General features: G+C 41.3%; 1 pseudogene; it reads right to left on the bottom strand.

Moving 5' to 3' along the window:
- The window catches only part of LOC124033952, a 243,101-nt pseudogene extending 232,635 nt beyond the window's left edge, over positions 1-10,466 (bottom strand).
- Positions 10,467-15,328: the final 4,862 nt, after the last annotated feature.

Raw genomic sequence — 15,328 nt, 5'->3', positions numbered from 1 at the left:
TCGGCAGGCCAGGAAGTAACAGGTGGCACGAGACGAAGACTCTGGAACTGTCCAGAGAGGTCGGAAACCTGAGAGGCCAGGTTCTCCACGGCATGGCGAGCAGCAGACAATTCCTGCTCGTGTCTGCCGAGCATGGCTCCTTGGATCTTGACGGCAGTGTTACGAACCTCTGTAGTCGCTGGGTCCATTCCTTGGTCGGATCCTTCTGTTATGCAGGTGAATGAGGACCCAAAAGCGACTTGGCGAAAACAGAGTTTTTAATCCAGTAAGATACTTAACAAAACAAAAGGCATAATACTACTCGTAAAGACGAGAACAGACTGGAGACTTGATCAAGAACTGCAGGTTGCCTCGGGAAGGCACTTGAACCTAGCAGACTCAGACACCTGCTCACCACGCAGCATCTGAGGGAAACACGACACGACAGGGCAAAACATAGACACAGCACGGTGAATATAGACAAGGATCCGACAGGGCAGGTACGGAAAACAAGGAGAGAAATAGGGACTCTAATCAGGGAAAAGGATCGGGAACAGGTGTGGGAAGACTAAATGATTGATTAGGGGAATAGGAACAGCTGGGAGCAGGAACGGAACGATAGAGAGAAGAGAGAGCGAGAGAGTGAGAGAGGGAGGGGGAGAGAGAGGGATAGAAAGAGGGAAAGAACCTAATAAGACCAGCAGAGGGAAACGAATAGAAGGGGAAGCACAGGGACAAGACATGATAATTAATGACAAAACATGACAGTAACCCTGGATTTCATGGTAAAAACATATTGATGCAGTAGCTAAGATGTGGAGAGCACTGTCCATAATAAAGCGCTGCTCTGCCTTCACTACAACGCTATCAACAAAGGTCCTACAGGCCCTAGTTTGGTTGCACCTGGACTACTGTCCAGTTGTGTGGTCAGGTGCCACAAATATTACAATTGTCCCAGAACAGGTGGCAGGGCTGGCCCTTAAATGTACACAGAGAGCTAACATTAATAATATGCATGTCAATCTCAACTGGCTGGTAGAGGAGAGATTGATTTCATCACTACTTGTATTTGTGAGAAGTATTGACTTGTTGAATGCACCGAGCTGTCCATTTGAACTACTTGCACACAGCTCAGACACTCATGCATACCCCACAAGACATACCACCTCTGAGGCATACAGTATTTCATAGAGCCATGACTACATGGAACTCTATTCCACATCAGGTAACTGATGCAAGCAGTATAATCAGATTTTAAAAAACACATACAAATGTGCTGTATGGAACAGTGGGGAATGTGAAGAGACACACACCCAGGTACAGACACACGTAACACACACACGATAACATACGCATTGTACACAATATACACAAGAGTGTGTGGACATCCCTTCAAATGAGTGGTTTCGGCTATTTCAGCCAAACCCGTTGCTGACAGGTGTATAAAATCGAGAACACAGCCATGCAATCTTCATAGACAAACATTGGCAGTAGAATGGCCTTACTGAAGAGCTCAGTAACGTTCAATGTGGAGGACATAGGATGACACTTTTCCAACAAGTTGGTTCGTAAAAATGTCTGCCCTGCTAGAGCTGCCCTGGTCAATTGTAAGTGCAGTTATTGTGAAGTGGAAAAGTTTCGGAGCAACAACGGCTAATCTGCGAAGTGGTAGGCCACACAAAATCACTGGGTCAGAGACATGGGATCAATGGGTCAGAGACATGGGAGGAATGTGTCTATACAGTGAGCCTGAAATAGGATACCTGTTATTGCAAGGAATTCTAATTAGTCAACTACAGCCTAGGGCTGGGTTATAAACTACACCCTGTCCCTTTGTTCACTGGAGAGAACCACAGGAGAGAATCACTAGAGAGAATCTCTGAAGACGCTCAGATGCTGAGATCTACCTCTCAGCATAAAATCTATGATTTGAATAAACCTATTTTCCTCCCCCTGATTTGCTTTGGGTTTTGTGTTATTGAAGAGTAACATCAACTGGTAACATTCTGTTCAATCCCTGTCTCATCCCTCTTCCCCCACTCTGCCCTCTTCTAAAGACGTACTCGGGAGAAACATCAAATGAATAAATATGTAGTCCAGCCGAAACATTCTTGTGAGAACTAGAGAAGAGCATGCAGATGATACTATTACGTATGCAATTGCCCTGATTGCTGACCTGGCTGTGACAAGGCTACAGTCTGATTTTGCAATTGTGCAAGAAGCCCTTACTGATTTAAAACTCGTACTTAGTACGGGCAGAACTAAATATTTGTTGTTTTCAAGTTCTCGTAAGATTGTCTCAGATGGATTACATCTTTACTCATCGGATGGTTCTATAATCAAATGTGTCTGGTTTGTATGATTGTGTTTTGCATTTTTTTATTGATATGTATAATAACGTGTATTATGAACGTGTATTTGCAAACTTCAGATGTGCAGTAATGTTTTTTTTAAGACAGCAGTGGTTTCTTCCGTGGTGTCCTCCCATGAACACCATTCTTGTTTAGTGTTTTATGTATCGTAGACTAGTCAACAGAGATGTTAGCATGTTCCAGAGATTTCTGTAAGTCTTTAGCTGACACTCCAGGATTCTCCTCAACCTCACTGAGCATTCTGCGCTGTGCTCTTGCAGTCATCTTTGCAGGACGGCCAGTCCTATGGAGAGTAGCACCAGTATAGACAATTTGTCTTACCGTGGACTAATGAACATCAAGGCTTTTAGAGATACTTTTGTGACCCTTTCCAGCTTTATACAAGTCAACAATTCTTAATCTTAGGTCTTCTGAGATCTATTTTGTTTGAGGCATGGTTTACATCAGGCAATGCTTCTTGTGAATAGCAAACTTACATTTTTGTGAGTGTTTTTTATAGGGCAGCTCTAACCAACATCTCTAATCTCGTCTCATTGATTGGACTCCAGGTTCACTGACTCCTGTCTTCAATTAGCTTTTGGAAAAGTCATTAGCCTAGGGGTTCACATACTTTTTCCAACATACACTGAATGTTTAAATGATGTACTCAATATAGACAAGACAAATACAATAATTTGTGTGTTATTAGTTCAAGCACACCGTGTTTGTCGATTGTTGTGACTAAGATGAAGATCAGAATAAATTGACTCATTTATGCAGAACTTCAGGTAATTCCAAAGGGTTCACATACTTTTTCTTGTCACTGTACTGTATTTTATATCATCCATTGCATCTTGCCTATGCCGCTCGATCATCGCTCATCCATATATTTATATATACAGTATATATTCTTATTCCATCCCTTTACTTAGTGTTGTGAGTATTAGGTAGTTGTTGTGGAATTCTTAGATTAAGGTTAGATATTACTGCACTGTCAGAACTAGAAGCACCAGCATTTCACTACACTCGCAATAACATCTGCTAACCATGTGTATGTGACCAACAAAACTTAAATTGATTTGAAATACCAACTGATTTGAACTCAATCCTCCTTGGTATGACAATATGTAGCATCGGGAAGACGGCCTAACTCTCCTTATCTTCCGGATGCTTTATTATTCTCACAAGACCATTATTGACTAATGGATCCTGAATGGTCCCTTTATTGGAGGCAACTTAGGGCTTATAAGACACAGCCTCACAGCCTATACAAGATGGCCTGGAATCCAGCACCTGTTGATTCTGTACAATGTATCATGAAAACACGTCATGTTTGGCAATCGGCATGACAAAGGGCGACAAGGAGTGGAATGATAACTCAGACTGGTGCCCAGGCTATATACAAGAAGTGATGATGATGAAACACATCAGAGAAACATAATGGGGAAGAGACAAGCTGGGTCCAAATCCAGAGCCATTAACGAGGGGTATTTAGTTGTGAAGTGTGTGACAAATGAAAGGAGGGGTAGGAAGAAGCCAACAAATTGACAGTGCAGACAAAGCTAGCAGGTGTAGACTGGAAAATTGCCAGGAGGTCATTTTCTATGTACAACAGATTGTAAAAGTATTCACACCCCTTGGCATTTTTCCGATTTTGTTGCCTTATAACCTGGAATTAAAATAGATTTTTTAGGGGGGGGTTGTATCATTTGATTTACAAAACATGCATACCACCTTGAAGATGCAAATATTTTTTTTTATTGTGGAACAAACAAGAAATAAGACAAAAAACAGAACTTGAGTGTGTTTTTTGTCAATACTTTGTTGAGCCACCTTTTGCAGCAATTACAGCTGCAAGTCTCTTGGGGTATGCCTCGATAAGCTTGGCACATCTAGCCACTGGGATTTTTGCCCATTCTTCAAGGCAAAACTGCTCCAGCTCCTTCAAGTTGGATGGGTTCCACCGGTGTACAGCAATCTTTAAGTCATACCACAGATTCTCAATTGGATTGAGGTCTGGGCTTTGACTAGGCCATTCCAAGACATTTAAATGTGTCCCTTTAAACCACTCAAGTGTTGCTTTGGCAGTATGCTTATGGTCATTGTCCTGCTGGAAGGTGATCCTCTGTCCCAGTCTCAAATCTCTGGAAGATTGAAACAGGTTTCCCTTCAAGAATTTCCATATATTTAGCACCATTCATCATTCCTTTAATTCTGACCAGTTTCCCAGTCCCTGCAGATGAAAAACAGGGTGTTGTTCTGAGGTGTTAGGTTTGCGTCTGTCACGTTCTGACCCTAGTTATTGTGTTAATTGTTTGTTTTAGTTGGTCAGGGCGTGAGTTGGGTGGGCATTCTATGTTTTGTGTGTCTAAGTTGTTTTTCTGTGTTCGCCCTAGTATGGTTCTCAATCAGAGGCAGGTGTCGTTAGTTGTCTCTGATTGAGAATCATACTTAGGTAGCCTGGGTTTCACTGTTGTTTTGTGGGTGATTGTTTCTGTGTCTGTATTTGTTTCACCACACAGGACTGTTTCGGTTTTCACATTTATTGTTTTGTATTTTTGTAGTGTTCTCGGTTATCGTCTATATTAAAAGATGTTTAACACTAACCACGCTGCATTTTGGTCCTCCTCTCCTTCAGAGGAAGAAAACCGTTACAGCGCCAGACATAGCGTTTTCCTTGATGGCCAAAAAGCTACATTTTAGTCTCATCTGACCAGAGTACCTTCTGCCATATGTTTGAGGAGTCTTCCACATGCCTTTTGGCGAACAGCAAACATGTTGGCTTTTTTTCTGGCCACTCTTCCGTAAAGATTAGCTCTGTGGAGTGTACGGCTTAAAGTGGTCCTATGGACAGATACTTCAATCTCCGCTGTGGAGCCTTGCAGCTCCTTCAGGGTTATCTTTGGTCTATTTGTTGCCCCTCTAATTACTGCTCTCCTTGCCTGGTCCATGAGTTTTGGTGGGTGGCCCTCTCTTGGCAGGTTTGTTGTGGTGCCATATTCTTGACATTTTTTAATAATGGATTTAATAGTGCTCCGTTGGGATGTTCAAAGTTTTTGATATTTTTTTATAACTCAACCCTGATCAGTACTTCTCCACAACATACATATGCACCCACCACTTTTCCATGTATATTTTTTTTATTTAAATTTTCAACAAGTTATTTTTTCCACTTCACTTCACCAATTTAGACAATGTTGTGTACGTCCATACTTTTGCAAGGCACTGTGAAAGAGGAGGAGGCCCTCCCACATATGTTTGTGTAAATTACAGACAGGTACGAATCATTGATGATCTCCTGTAATAATAGGCCAGTCACAGATCACATAAACTGTGTGAGAGAGAAGGTGGGAATGGGATGGGCACACACACACACACACACACACACACACACACACACACACACACACACACACACACACACACACACACACACACACACACACACACACACACACACACACACACACACACACACACACACACACACACACACACACACACACACACACACACAGAGAGAGGCACAGTGCTCTCAAGATCTCATGAGTGAGATTGAAAGAGTGAAGAAATGAACATCAACAACTGGGTTGTGGCATACAGCTAATTGAGCATTAAAAAAAAGTTAAAGGACTGAGCAACAGCAGCAAATTGAAGAGTGAACAGCAGCAGGCAGCTATATAACCTAATTGGTTTTCAATGCTCTCGCCGTGTGTGTGTGTGTGTGTGTGTGTGTGTGTGTGTGTGTGTGTGTGTGTGTGTGTGTGTGTGTGTGTGTGTGTGTGTGTGATTATTCCGTTGTTTGCTCTATAACCTGTTCATTTATATGCCCTGCGAACGTGATATACTGGCATCTTCAGTAAATAGTACCCGCAAAACAACCATCTTAACGTCAACAGTGAAGAGGTGACTCCGGGCTGCTGGCCTTCTAGCCAGAGTTCCTCTGTCCAGTGTCTGTGTTCTTTTGCCCATCTTAATCTTTTCTTCTTATTGGCCAGTCTTGTGAGGCATCTGTTTCTCAAACTAGACACTCTAATGTACTTGTCCTCTTTCTCAGTAGTGCACCGGGGCCTCCCACTCCTCTTTCTATTCTGGTTAGAGTCAGTTTGCGCAGTTCTGTGAAGGGAGTAGTACACAGCATTGTACGGGATCTTCAGTTTCTTGGCAATTCCTGGCATGGAATAGCCTTCATTTCTCAGAACAAGAATAGATTGACGAGTTTCAGAAGAAAGGTCTTTGTTTCTGGCCATTTTGAGCCTGTAATCTAACAGCTGATGCACCAGATACTCAACTGGTCTAAAGAAGGCCAGTTTTATTGCTTCTTTAATCAGAACAATAGTTTTCAGCTGTGCTAACATAATTGCAAAAGCATTTTCTAATGATCAATTAGCCTTTTAAAATGGTAAACTTGGATTAGCTAACACAATGTTCCATTGGAAGACAGTAGTGATGGTTGTTGATTATGGGCCTCTGTTTGCCTATGTAGATATTTCATAAAACAAATATGTTTAAAAATCGTCCGTTTCCAGCTACAATAGTCATTTACAACATTAACAATGTCTACACTGTATTTCTGATCAATGTTATGTTATTTTAATGGGCAAAAAATGTGCTTTTCTTTCAAAAACAAGGACATTTCTAAGTGACCCCAAACATTTGAACGGTAGTGTATGTTAAAGGCCTAAATGCCGAGACAATAAGAAGACACCGTGGCAGAATAAATTCAACCACAGCTTTGTTTAATCACAAAACTGGATAGCATTCTCTGTCCAGAGAAGTCCACAAAGGATATTGCGTGTACAGTAAAAGACAGAGTTACATGACCTACAGCATGGAAAAGCAAGTTAATGTTTCTGACATTTTCGTGCCACTAAACAACTATTGATTTAGAACCACAGAGTTACCGCAAGTCGCAAAGGCAACAGGGGCTGCCTCCACTATTCCAGCACCATTTCAACTTCAACATCATCAAATAATCTATACTTAGTCTAATACAGTGACAACACAAAAATACCAAAAACAATTCAGTCCAATCAACGCAAGCTACATATGATGTCCTTAGTTCTGATTTATGTGTGCTTGCACATTATGCGAGTACAAAAACATGCCAATGCCATCCTCCTATTTTTCATGTTGACGAAAGAGTCTATCACTCTGTCATACAGAACATGCTTTTATTTTTTGTTGTCCTAGGCAACCTGGCTAAAATGCTTCCTTGCCTTACTTCCATTCAAGGATAACGATAGCTAGTTAACATTAGCCTTCTACATCTAGCTACATATTGAACGTCCATCCTCTCAGGCCAGGTGCATAACAATGTATGAATGAATGGCTTTTGGATTATCCAAACTCAGTAACGTAGTCTGATTACATTCAGTTACTTTCCCCTTAAGAGGCATTAGAAGAAGACAAAAATGTATGTTACCAATTGAACCACATCTATTGCAGGATAAATCAATGTAAAAATGTACGCAGCTGGCCATATGTGGATGTAAACTTTTACTTCAAGGGTTGGTTATGTAGGCTTCTTCTAACCCATCGCTTTCTACTACATATAATAATACGATTAAATTATCTTCACATTAAAAACCGAAGTCTGTCAGAATTCCATTCATTCCAATAAATCTTATACCCCTTGATCTTCAAGAATAGGACTCTGAAATATGGAAGTATAGATTAGCAATTGTTTAACCTGAGCCTGAGCCAAAAACTACAGACGTATTAGCCAGCCCTACTCTGTTGTTTATGATTGTGTTGTTATGGAGGACTGATTGGGCTCATTGATTCGAGTTGAAAAATAAATGCTGCACTCATGGAATGGCATGCTTTGAGCACTACTGAAAAGTGCTATTTTCATGTGAAAAACGAATGCCATAATGCTGCATTTGCTATAGGCCTACTGTTTACCATTTTGTTGGTGACACTTTGATATCTTGATAATATACAGCTGTTTGAAGGGAAAATCCACAGATAAAACAATAACAAAATGGTCGCCCCACCTCTGTTTTGGTAAAAAGCTGAGGGATGGGCCTGGAGAAATGTAACCAGTCACAGATTAATAGACAGAGCTATGGATGCAAGGACTGACCATGCATGATATAAAAATTATATATATAATTTATAAGTCCAAAAATGGATGTAGCAACTACAAATTGCCCCTTTAAGTCTATCAAAAGTGTGATAGTTTGAGCATGTGTCCATTTGGCCTATGGATTAATTTATTTTATCAGCATGAATTAGATTGAGCAATAAAAGCCCCACTTTTATTCCATAGGCTGGGATCCCCACTATGCAGCTGTTGCAAGAGCGCATTTTTCACTGGCTGTCCACTGGTTTCAAATACAATGATTGACAGGCAGCTTAAACTTATTGAAAATCAACCATTATTGGGTTCAAATACACAAACATCCACAACAAGGCGCAAATAGGCGCAAATAGCTAAATGAGAGAGCAGCAGTGTGATTCACATCAACGCCCTATGTAGATATCAATAATAAGTTATATCTGTATCGCCATAGACTACACCAATGCTGTCATCCTTACCTCCAAGCGTTGGATAATCTTTGGATGCCGACAGCAGTCGCACCATTGGAAGACATAGCTTGGACTGTAGCCTACAAAAGCCTATTCTTGCTCTTTTCCGGCGATTGATCAAACACATTTGGTGTCATCATGATGGTCTCTGACTTGTGGTCAGACTCACTCAGGTGGAACAAACTTAAACATGCTCCTTTTTTCAATGCTGATTTGAATGTCAATGAGAAAACAGAGAAGTGTCAAATACTTTTTTTTCCCAAACATCCTTTCTGGATTTAAAAGTAATCCAAGAAGTAATCAACATTTTCTGTATCTGATTACAGTATATTTGCTAGTAACATAACAGATTACAGTTACAGTTTTTTTTGTAATCCCTTACATGTAATGGATTACAGTTACTTACCAACCCTGATTAATGATTGGGTCAGAATCGCTGTTATAATCATTGGCCAGTACGAAGAACTTAATAAAACCACAAGTCCAAATCCCTATCTACATCCATGGCTAATTTAGAAAAAGGGACAATTTTATCTAGCAAGCTAGCCACCTGAGGACGACAACACAACAACACAGAAAGTAATCTTCTTTTTTTTGTCAATGATGTATGTGCCTTGACCATTCACAGTTGAGCTCGCTCAGTTTAGCTCAATGCTGATTGGCAAATGTTTATCATTTTTTCATCAAGCGAGGCCAAATGCTCACTGGTTTCCCTTACCTTCAATACTATGGCAGCAACAATGTCATCCTGGTTTGGACCAGACAGCATCAGATAGATGGCCTACACATAGAGAGACAGAGGGGTTTCCCTCGCCTGGATGCTTTCTCCAGTGAGATACATTAAGCCTCTTGTGAATTGAAGGAAAATTATGAAACACAGAGGAAAGATACATTATTTGATGTATTTTTATGTTATTCTTGGTCAATTATTTTTTTGTGAAGCCTGGATTCCCAAGGCATCCATGAATGCACGCCACTGTATGTGTGTGTGTGTGTCTGTGTGTATCACTGTCAAAGTTGCATACAGGGAGAGAATGAATTGTGAATAGGACTTATGACTGAAAATATACTGCAAGTGCACCCTGTCTTAGAATCAACCTCTGAATAAACAGTGCATTCCCGTTGCCTAATTAACTCGAAATGCACAAATTAGGCTACGTCAAGATGACAAATGCCTATTGCCTACCCCGTTACGTCTCCATTAGACAATCACCATTATCCCAACCAGCCGGCCCTGTTGATGCCTGTTGGGATTCTACTCCATACCCGCGACGAATAACTGGAGAACACCTGTCCACTGCACAAACAGCGAGTGCTCAGTGTTTACCAAAAGAGATAGGCTAAACTTTAAAAAAGTTTAAAAAACAAGAGTCTTACCTTGAAGGTTTTACCCGGTCCTTTAAGGAACAATGTTTTATTCCGTTTCACCTCCGCCCACAATCCTCAATACTGGCGGGGAAACTTCTTCTCAAAAGTCGGTGTTGCTCTGTGGACGTTGGCTGAAAGTGGGAACGAGGAGGAGGAGGATGAAGGGACGGGAGTGTTCGAGCTTGTGCTCCGGGAGAGGAACTCTGACGCGTGATGTAATTCAATACGCGGCGACAGACACCAAGCGCTGCTTTTACGCTCAGCAAGCAGATGAGGATAGGTTGGCACCTAAAGCGAAAGAGAGCGAGAGACTGGGCAGACAGACAGAGAGAGACAGAGAGACAGAGAGAGAGAGAGAGAGAGAGAGAGAGAGAGAGAGAGAGAGAGAGAGAGAGAGAGAGAGAGAGAGAGAGAGAGAGAGAGAGAGAGAGAATTCGATAAAGGAACGTGCACCTGACAACCGGTATAATGTTCATGTTGGCAGGCGCCAGTTAACGACTGTTAGCTGTTCTTAAAGGCGCTTCGCTTCATTGGTCATTCTACCATCTGCATTGGCCGTGCAACATTTATGGTGATACGGCCTCTGCAGAAGTCAGGGCATTCTTACTTCTCTCGCTTCATGGGGCAGTTGTCATGGAAGAGTTTAGCTGTGTTCGAATACCCATACTAACGAACAGTATACTACATACTGAATGAGTATATACTACATACTCTAAGTTCATTTTAGTATACGTTAACAAACTTGTTTTCTTTCGTATTCTTCTAGTTGTGTGTACTAGTGCTTCGCCTGTCTACTGGAAGTTGATGCCGTTGCTATGCAACCTCTTGCTAGCTTTACAACTTCGGGTGTGTTCTTAAATTCAATCTGGAGTGCCAGGGTGCGCTCAGAGTGCACTCTGGGCGTTCGAAAATTCAGAGCCTTGTCAGATTGTCCAGAGCACACTGGACGCTCTAGCAGAGGAAGGTTGATTCAAGCTTTTTGACCTTACAACAGCAGTCAAGCACTCAAGCCAACTGGCTAGCTACTTCCAGACACGAATGAGAGAACACCTCACTCTGACCATTTTACACCATTTTACTCGCGGTAGCAGAGCTGGTTAGGTAGCGTTGTAAAATGTAACTGTGCTGCTGGCAACAATTTAATTGCACTTTTTTGCCAACTGTGTTAACTAACCTCCAGACGAGCTTCAATGCCATACAACTCTCCTTCTGTGGCCTCCAACTGCTCTTAAATGCAAGTAAAACTAAATGGATGCTCTTCAACCGATCGCTGCTCGCACCTGCCCGCCCGTCCAGCATCACTACTCTGGATGGTTCTGACTTTGAATATGTGGACAACTACAAATACCTAGGTGTCTGGTTAGACTGTCAACTCTCCTTCCAGACTCACATTAAACATCTCCAATCCAAAATTAAATCTAGAATCGGCTTCCTATTTCGCAACAAAGCATCCTTCACTCATGCTGCCATACATACCCTCGTAAAACTGACCATCCTACCGATCCTCGACTTCGGCGATGTCATTTACAAAATAGCCAATTTACAAAATAGCCAATACAAAATTGGTATAATGTAATTTCTTCACCACCATGGCCTATGTATTGCCTTACCTCCCTTATCTTACCTCATTTGCACACACATACAACACTGTATTATTGATTATATGTTTGTTTATCCCATGTGTAACTCTGTGTGGTTGTATGTGTCGAACTGCTTTCCTTTATCTTGGCCAGGTCGCAGTTGCAAATGAGAACTTGTTCTTAACTAGCCTACCTGGTTAAATAAAGGTGAAATAAAAAATAAATAATAAAAGTTTACTGACACTGGCCATATTCAACGGGTGTTGAGCGTTCGTAAATTCATCAGTTATTCAACAACTCAGACGAGAGTGCTCTGAAATCGGAGTAGATAGAGTGAATTTACGAAAGCACTCGAATGTCCATTGAGATCGCACAACGACTATACCATTTAGCTAAGAATGGCTGGAATAATCAAGTTGGGTTGTTAGTTCGATAGAATATAGTTAATATACTGGCAAGTGTGATGTATTAGTAGCCAACTAACGTTAGGTAGCTAGCTAACATTGCATATCATTACAGCAGTATGTACCGGTATGTTGTGCGTAAGGACAGCGTAGCTAACAAATTGTCAGCCAACATGAAGTGTAAGGTGACTTATTTGAAAAGTCATTACTTTATTACATTGCTCAACATTTTCTTAACATTTGTCATAATTAGTTAAAGCAATGAATTTGTATCCGCTCTCGTTCGACTGCATATTTTCCTCCATATTCTTCAAATCTGAAGACGATGTGAAGCCAATGCCCGTTTTCAGAAGAACTGCATTATTGGCCCTAAAAGCACAGAAATAGTGTCCACTGTTTGTATATTTCGTATTTTGGCAAATGTGGTATGACATCCTGGAACTTTTGGCATACTAACATGCTATGACCAATACGCATTTTATATTCTCAATTTATGTCACAAATAGTATGGTTAGTGCGGTTAGTATCAGTATACGAACACAGCTCCCATCATGCCCCCACCTACCATCAACCAATCATGTCAATGCAGAGCTATACTGAGCCCTCCGAATTGTTCCAACATTTGAGAGGCGCACGGTGATGTGGTACAGAGCTCAATGTGGCCTCTGCGTGCCTCCGGAGGCTCCGCAATTGTGTTGGCAATTGCGTCACACCATACAACGCCTCCGACCACATTTATCGGATCAAGCATAAATTGTCTCTTATATAGTGATGTAGAGTGGACGAGATAACGTTGTTACATTACATTGGGACTATCTGTAAGACTACCTATGTGCCTAACTGATGTCATAGTGTGTGCATTACTTCCTTATTCAATATTTGCACTGTATGACTGACATGTACAGTAACCTACATGCAAATGTGAATGTATATAGTACTGTATATGTCTAAATGCACCATTTTCAACATGTAATAGATGTAAATGTGAATGTATATTGTAGGCTATATGTCTGCAATAACCATTTTCAACATGTAGTAGATGTAAATGCGAATGTATATTGTAGGCTATATGTCTGCAATAACCATTTTCAACATGTTGTAGATGTAAATGTGAATGTATATTGTAGGCTATATGTCTGCAATAACCATTTTCAACATGTTGTAGATGTAAATGCGAATGTATATTGTAGGCTATATGTCTGCAATAACCATTTTCAACATGTAGTAGATGTAAATGTGAATGTATATTGTAGGCTACATGTCTGTAATAACCATTTTCAACATGTAGTAGATGTAAATGTGAATGTATATTGTAGGCTATATGTCTATAATATATGTTATTGGACATAGACTGTGGGATACCCTTCTCCCATTGAAAGGATCCCCCCCCCCCCACACACACACACACACACAATTGTCTGGAAGGTGCATTTTCACACTCGTATAGATACAACTCACTCTAACAGAGAAACACAGTCCCTTTGCTCTCATCTTGTCCAGGGGTCACAGTTAACATGTGGACAACAAGACGTATGTGTTTTTCTTCTTGTCAAAGATGTGATCTCCCCACCCCCAGTCATCCATTCCATAAACAGTTTGGACCGACTTCTGCAAAATGAATGGCCATCATCCCCATGGAAACCAGCAGCCTATACACTGAAATTGGATGTAAAACATGGCAGTGAAAAAGTGAAATCCAGCCAAACCCCCACCACCACCCTTTCCACTTATACAGCAAACCAGGGGATGCCACCCATCATACATCCCAGTTCGGGTGATTGGGTCCTGGGGTACAGGGAGCACTGCAAAAAAAAAAAAAACACCACGGTTTGTGTATAGGTTTGTCTACCCTAGAACAAACTGGGACCTGTTAGGTGTTTTCTATTCTGTTATGTTTTCAGTGGGAAGCCCTTGAATAATTGACTGCTCTAGGTAATGCTTTGTTGAGTTCACTAGCTGGCATTGATGTGGAATCATCATGCCTGGTTTGTTGTGCCACCACTCTGTTGCGGCACCATTTCCTCACCAATGTTATCATGGCTTGGCTGTATAAAAAATAGGTCTGATCAATGGACAAAATGTCACATTTTATATGAGGTGGTTTAGTTGCATTACAGTTGGAAAGAGATATTGAGCGCTATTAAGAGTGGGGAAGGAGAGAGGAAGCGGTAGAAAGATAGAAAAGAGAAAAAGGGAGACTCCTGACCACAGCGAGGGTGCAGGGGAGTCTTTCTCACCATGACAACCAGGAGGGGGAATCTGAGTGCAAACATTGGTCGGATCAACCACTAAGATCCTCCCATGCACTCATAATATACAGAGCACTGTTTCACAAATCAACATTCTACTATTATCCAAAGTTCTATCCAAAGGTGTGAGAAGAGGAGTTAAAACACCAGTTACTGTAAATAACGTAGTAAGTTGCAACTTTGATACATGTGGATAGAATGTAATTTTTAAATGAAAATGCTGTTCCAGTAAAGATATGACAATTAGAGTAGCCTATATGGGTTACAACAAGCTTCACTTCATTGATCTACGTGCCTGCGTGCGTCTGGGTGGAGTGGGAATTTTGGAGCAGCATACACCTTTTGGTAACATGATATCCTCGCTGGTAGTACTTCCATTCGCAAGGGGGCAATAGCCACATTTTTTTTCTTTTTTTCTCCATTTGGTAAAAACATAGAAGAGTCGCTTTATAATAATAATATATGCCATTTAGCAGACGCTTTTATCCAAAGCGACTTACAGTCATGTGTGCATACATTCTACGTATGGGTGGTCCCGGGGATCGAACCCACTACCCTGGCGTTACAAGCGCCATGCTCTACCAACTGAGCTACAGAAGGCTTTCACTTGCTAGTAGTAACCAGCCCCCAGTGTAGGGTCTGGGGCTTGAAGTCATGAGCCCTGCTTGTCAGCTACTGCGTAGCAGCCTAACAGTGCCAAAAGCCCTGATCTGCCCTAGATAACTGAACACAAATATAAACAACATGTAAAGTTTCATGAGCTGAAATAAAAGATCCCCTAATTGTTCCATACGCACAAAAATGTATTTCTCTCAAATGTTGAGCACAAATTTGTTTATATCCTCTCTCTCCTCTGCTCTCAT

Source organism: Oncorhynchus gorbuscha, linkage group LG04, assembly GCF_021184085.1.
Source record: "Oncorhynchus gorbuscha isolate QuinsamMale2020 ecotype Even-year linkage group LG04, OgorEven_v1.0, whole genome shotgun sequence".
NCBI lineage: Eukaryota > Metazoa > Chordata > Actinopteri > Salmoniformes > Salmonidae > Oncorhynchus > Oncorhynchus gorbuscha.
This window is presented reverse-complemented; position numbering and strand designations above follow the sequence as displayed.